Below are 6806 nucleotides of genomic sequence, written 5' to 3' on the forward strand. Positions count from 1 at the left end.
CTGGCTCAGTGCGCCTCTTCCAGGAATGAGTGCCTCTGCCTGACACTTGCTTATCTGACCAGATACTATACTATCCCTTATGTAATCAGAAAGATGATGTATGGGATGGTGCTAATGGAATGGGGGTGTGGATTCAATTAATCAGCTTCAAAACAAGAGACTCTGAACCAAGATAATTCTTAGAGGCATGTCTCAGCACGGTGATTTTCTTGGCATTGAAAAATTCCTTATTAGCTAGAAGAACTGGTGAGCAGATGAAATGCCTCTGAATCCACTTGGAAATCACAGAAAGCAGCATCTTACATACAGTGAAAAAATACAGCAAGCATGGCACAATGCAAACAACACACCAAAACCTCCAACCTCCGACTTTGTTGACATGTTAAGCAGTCTTTGTTTGCATCATTCCATTTTATGTTTCTGTGTTCCACATTCATTTGGGGTTAAGCCAATCTCTGTCTGCCAAGTCGCAATGATTTCTGGAGAGCTTTCTCAGGAGTCCTTCAGGAACGTTTGGAGCACCAGCCCTCCCTTCTCTGAGCTGTATGAGACATTCCCTTTCTTGATGAAGTAAGTTGGCAACTCCTCAGCTTCCTCCTGTGGGTTACACAAGGAGAAAGCTGTTATTTGAGCATAGAAGAGTATAAAAATGCTGGCTCCACCACCCCTGTGTCTTTCCTTTTTTCAACACTTATGCTACGTGCCCCTCTAGAAGCTTCCATGCACCCTTCAGCACTGTCAAAATGGCCAGTCTATGAAGCAGAGCAAATATTTTCAGTGTTTGGTGCTGATGATAGCATGCCACTGTTGATTAATGGAGAAACCACATTTTAAATACATACACCCAAGTTCTGGAGCAGAACTGAAACCCAAATCCTACTAACTTCTCCTATTCAATTGCTCATGATTACCCTGTAGTCAAAACAGATATGGGGCATCTGAACTAGGCTAAAACCATTTATTTCCAGGGCAGAAAATATACATGCTTCAAAACCACTTCTCCCATGTTGCAGGCATAGGACCTGTTCATGCAGAACGTACTTTGTGGGAACACTCAGTCAAGATGAATATGATACTGTGAATCCCTGTTTTAAGCAGAACTCAGCTTTGGATATGCGCGAAGGAAAACTTACACACGATTCCAAGCTAGACATGAATAGGTCTTTTCCCCATTCAGGCGGTCCTTTGCAATTTCGTCAGTAGAGGTCTACCCACTGCACGTTCCATCTGATACATTAGCTTGATAGGGTTTTGAAAATTTCAGAAGACTGAAGAAGCAAAGGAGAAATCACAAATATAAATGGAGCAATGCACATACTGCACCACCATGGATCATACACAGCCTCAGTATCTGGAATGAGATTGATAGTAGTTCATAGACATATTTGCCCTTGTTTGTTGCTTTACATACATTAGTGGGTTGAGATGAGTGGAAACTGCATTGAGATCCCCAGCATGGTGTCCATGGGCACCAGTGTGCTGCCAGTACCTCCTACGGTGCCTGCAAAAGATCTCAATAAATATCCCATCAATACATGAAAGACTGTTTAGTCTTCCTGCCTATTTACACTAGCTTAGCCCCTCCTACACTGAATGCATATCTTGAAAATGCCCCAATTTCATTGGATGCCTGGACTGGTCTGGACAACCATTCTCCTTTCTACTCTGAGCAGAGAATATGTGCAAAGAGCTTTTTTTTCTGTGAGTGAGCATGTTGGTGGCCGATTTGGATGCCTTTTCCACCACTGACTGGTAGGCTGATGGGAAGGAAGTCTGCACCATTTTGTGATCCTGTCTCTTTTTCTGCTCCTTCAGACATGGCAGTCATTTAGAGTTATGCCATACCCTAGGACAACCATTTTTTGACTGGACTCTGGCACTTTCCAAAAGTTCCAAATGTGCCCACTCACACAAAAAGGTTGGCAACTGTTTTCCTGTACCTCTTTTCCATTTCATGGGTTAGTGTAAGAAGTTCCTATATTGTTTAGGGGGAAAGATTTTTTTTTTTTTAATGCTTTATTGAAAGAAAAACAAACAAAAATTCATCCAAAAAGTAAAAACAGTAATATACGTTACCTCAGATCATGATAAATTCTTCTTATGTCTATAATGACTTAGGAAAAAAGATTTCAATGGTACCTGAATCCTTCTCACCCTCCTACTTCTTATCGCATGAAATCAGTGGCCCAAAAGAAGTTTCTGAGGCATCTGTTAAAATTTTCTGAAGCTTGACCAATCCGATTAGGCAGATTATACGCCATTAAAGGACAGGGCAACTAAGCACAATGTTTATCAAGGAAGCTTCTGGAAAATGAAGTCTTGCCCAAAGGCCCAGCAATGCACAACATGATGTGCTTTTAGTGCATGTGATACTGTATGATTGCAATCAGTTTCAGCTGGTCAGGAATATACCAGAATATACCCTGTCTCATGACAGAACTTTTCAGAACACAATGCAATTCAGTAACATTGTTGCTGAGTTTAGATGCTTCGGCCTGGGCAAAAACTTTTGAGGGATTTTGGGGAAAGTGAAAGTATTTGCAATAAGAGTGTGTGTGTGTGTGTGTGTGTGTGTGTGTGTGTGTGAGAGAGAGAGAGAGAGAGAGAGAGAGAGAGAGAGAGAGAGAGAGAGAGAGAACCCTGATTTCACCTAATGGGAAATATAAGGTGAAGTAAGAGTTCATTGCTTAGATAAAAACTTTATGAGAAAGCTAAAAAGAGTAAGAGTTGTCTGGAAGATGTATGTACCAAATCCTTACATATAAGCATAAGAACTGCTGGATCAGCCAAGCATTCAGTTCCCCATAGTGGCCAACCACTTCATGGTTTACCATGTATATTTCTCAGTACACAGACACAGAAAAAGGCAAGCCAAATTACCAAAGGACTGGAGCAACTTCTATCTGAGGAAAGGTTCTATATGGGGCTTTTTAGGAGGAAAAATAAGTCAGGGGAGACAAGATACAGGTGTATAGCAGTATCATTTATATCATTTTAACACAACACTATACAAAAGTACATATGGAAAAGTTTTTTCTTCCTGTCTCATAATATTAGAACTTGGGACCATCAGGACGGACAAGTAGTTTTTCATACAGCGCATTGTTAATCTATGCAATTCACTTGCACAGAATGTAGTGGTGGTCACCAACTTGAATGGCTTTAAAAGAGTATTAGACTAATTCATGGAGGATAAGGCAATCAGTAGCTACCAGGCTCAGTTGCTATGTTGGACGCAGGATGCCTCTGATTACCAATTACTGGGAATCACAAATGGGTAGTGCTGTTGCACTCTGGTCCTGCTTGTGAACTTCCCATAGGCATCTGGTTTGCCACTGTAATAACAGGATGCAGAACTAGATAGGGTTTTGATCTGATCCAGTAGGACTCTTCTTATGCTCTCATTATTCCACACAAGATGTGCAGATGGTGATTTGCTTAGTGCTTATCTTATGTGATTCCCATTTCAAGTAGAGTGTCTCATCTCATTTATATCATTCCAGCTCAGAAAATCCATTTTCATATTTTGCAATGTTTTTAATGCTCCTGGGCAAGAAACTGAATGGACAACCAGTGAGATTGATTGAATGAATTCCAAGGTCACAGGACTTTGGTCCACAAGACAGAACACCAGTGGCTTTTGGCATTAGGACTGCAGCATGCTAATCTTCAGAATCCTAAAATTCATATCACCTTCCATTGTCAAGCAAGTGACCCTAATTAAGAATGACAAGTTTGTTCTTCCAATTTGTCCTCAAGTATATTTCATTCCCACTGTAAAACTAGCTCTTATCATTCTGAGTTTATGATTGTCCTGAACCTAACTGTTAAAATCAAATGCTGCTTCTTGTGGCAGGTTTGCGCAAAACAGAAGTCATAAACAAATGAACAACATTGTTTATCACCCCAATAAGCAGGATGTGTTTATTAAATATGACAAGTGCAAATTTTATTGCTAGAAAACAGAATCATGTACTCTGCTGCTAGAGGTTAGAAAGGACTGCACCAAACAATAATGAAAAGAGAAATGAAAGTTTGGACCAAACATTCTGTTCCTATGAAAGCAAACAGGAATGTTTCAGTTAACTTTATTGGGGCACCCTTAGTTGCCTGGCAACATTTCCCTTAGTGTGTCATGCATCTGAACCTGAAAGTTTCAAGAGAAAGTTAGATGACACAAGCTGAGATGTGGTTTGTAGATACGACAGACCTTGCAAAAAAGACATTTCTGGTCCTGATATATTATGAGGTGTATGAAACATTTGTGTGTGTTCCTGAGCGGTTTTCTAACTTTGTTTCATGAACAATTGTAAGGGCTTATGCGGTGAGAAGAATGATAAGAAAGACAGCTTGCCCTGAATTACTGATCTCCTCTCTGCAGTGCATTGAGTCCAGGAAATAACATGGTTATTATTTATTAGGGTTATATGAAGCCTCCAGATTTGGAGGCAATATGCCACTGAACACTAGTTGCTACAGTTGGCAAGGACTAACCTTCCATTTACACTGCATGACCCGTTGCACTACGGAACTGTGGCTTCTTGATCACTATACTGCCATGTCACATTTACTTTCATTCACACCAGTGGGTTTAGTGTGACACAACAGCAGGTGCCATTATACATGTCATAACTATAACATGCATGCATGCTTTGGTCCTCATTTCCCCTTGCAGGAAAGAGCTATATACCAGAATACTGCTGCAAATTTTGTCACATGGCATGTTCCATTAAAGCAGGGTGGGGAATTACAGTGCAAAACTCCAACTATTTTGTGTGTTAATGGGGTTGCAAACAGATATTTTTTTCTGGAAGCAACTAACACAAAAAGGAGCATCAAACTTCTGCTAGATTTCCAGAAGCGACTTTTAGATTGTGTGAAACCTCACATAAAATGTAAACATTATCAGGTAAGGAAACGTCCGGAAAATGGAATAAAGTGCTGTCTAAATGCAGGTACAACACAATTAACATTTGAAAGTAAATTCATCACTTGGAAAATAGCTTAACTATGGGTGTGATTGACCAAAGTAGTTCCATTAGTGCAAGAACTTCTGGCTGATGAAAGGAACTTCCCCTCCCTCTCCTCTCCCCATGCCTAAATAAATTTGCCGAAGTAAATTTAAAATGACTTGTTAGTTTACATTGTGTAATGCCTTTTTAATGTGATTCACACTGTGATTTAATTAGAGCAGTAGTTATGAACATTTTATTATTAAAAGGTGACAGTTGTTCACAATAGGTCCATTGACAGCTACTACCCCAAAAACCTGGTGGATCATGAAAGCATGCTGTGTACTTTTGAGAACCATCTTCTAACACTCTCCTCTCCTCTATTCCAAAACTGTGGTGGCTTCCAAGGGGTTGCTGAGATGTATAGTTTGAATTCTCCAGCACCTCTGCTACTGAAGAGGACTCATTGGGGCACTCCATCTGGTTCATTTCTGCTGAGCAACAAAGTAAACTCCATACTTGACTAAGAGGAAGAGGTATGAGTTGGAGTGGGACTGTGAGTTTAGATGCTTAATGTTGGAAGGGTGCTTACCTTTACTTACCTGCTAATGACAAGCTGCTATCCTGATCAGTCAGGTTACACTTTGTTTCCTTAGTATTTATTTACATAGTACATTAATGCTCCTGTTTCCTTCCATCGTGGAACTCAAGATGGCATAGCCTTCTCAGGTAGTCTTTCATCCAAGCACTGCCCAGACCAGATGAAATATACTCAGAGTCGCAAGTGATTTCATGCTCTTTATTCAGCTCATAGTGGTGAGGAGGAATGAATAATTGTCCCCTCACAGTATCAGCTTTATATACATTATTTACACAATGGGCTGCACATGATTGGCTAATTCTGGAATTCTACTGTAAGCCAATCAGGTTGTGGATTCACTTCTATCTGGAGCAGGATTGGGTGGTTCCTGCCAACCAATCATACTGCTGCATTGTTCTAGGACCAATCAGACTGCTGCATTCTGAATCCTATTGTTCTAGGACCAATCAGACTGCTGCCTTTTGGATCCTATTGTTCTAGGACCAATCAGACTGCTGCAGTTTGGATCCTATTCAACTCAGTACATAACACCAGACCTGCTTATCTTCAACAAGATAGTTGCATCATATTCCCCCCAGGCCATACCCTGGCACATTTTATATTCACCCTGAAATCAGTCACCTCCTATTCCCAGCAATGCAATATTTTATACAATTGTACAGGACAGATCTTATTGTGACTTATGTCTGATGAAGGCCCGCATTTCTGAGCACACCTGCAGACTGAGCATATATGCATGCTTCCTGAAAAGAACACCCCGCCGACTTCATTCCGCAGGAAGTGTCACGGGATAGTGGCCATCCTGTGGCATCCAAGCGGCCGCGACACATTAATGTGGCCGGGGGGCAGACAGCTTTAAGAGTTGCGTGGTGCAGAAGAGGGAATCCGGTACAGCTTCTCCTGAAGCGGCACGGCAATCTCCCCCTTCCATGCAGCCATTAAAGGCGCAAGGGCTCTTTTTCGTTTCGCCACCCTAAGCCCGAGAAGGCTCCCTACTATCTCTAGCGAGACCCTCCCCTCTGTGGAAAAAGACGCCCTGTTGAATTCGGCGGGGCTTAGTCCCATGTCTGCGGGCGTTAGGCCAGCCTAACCAAAACAGGGCAGCAGCGTGAGGGCCAGAGAGCGCCAGCCTCCTTTGCGCCTTACAGCGTCGGGCTGAGAGGCGGGGAGGAGCTGGAGCCGAGGAGGAGGAGGCGGTGGCTGTTGGTGCTCCTCCGCCCGCGCTGCCTCCGCCCCTCCATGGAGTTTTATAA

The 6806-nt window shown here is 42.1% G+C and overlaps 1 long non-coding RNA gene across 1 annotated transcript; it reads right to left on the reverse strand.

The window, feature by feature from the left end:
• Positions 1–5641, reverse strand: LOC308473256. The gene is made up of 3 exons (XR_013983999.1): positions 5555–5641; positions 1134–1268; positions 1–597 (listed from the first exon to the last, which is right to left on the reverse strand). It is a non-coding gene; the product is annotated as an uncharacterized lncRNA (long non-coding RNA).
• Between the last annotated feature and the right edge of the window lie 1165 nt (positions 5642–6806).

Source organism: Podarcis pityusensis, assembly GCF_964106645.2.
Source record: "Podarcis pityusensis genome assembly, chromosome: 3".
NCBI lineage: Eukaryota > Metazoa > Chordata > Lepidosauria > Squamata > Lacertidae > Podarcis > Podarcis pityusensis.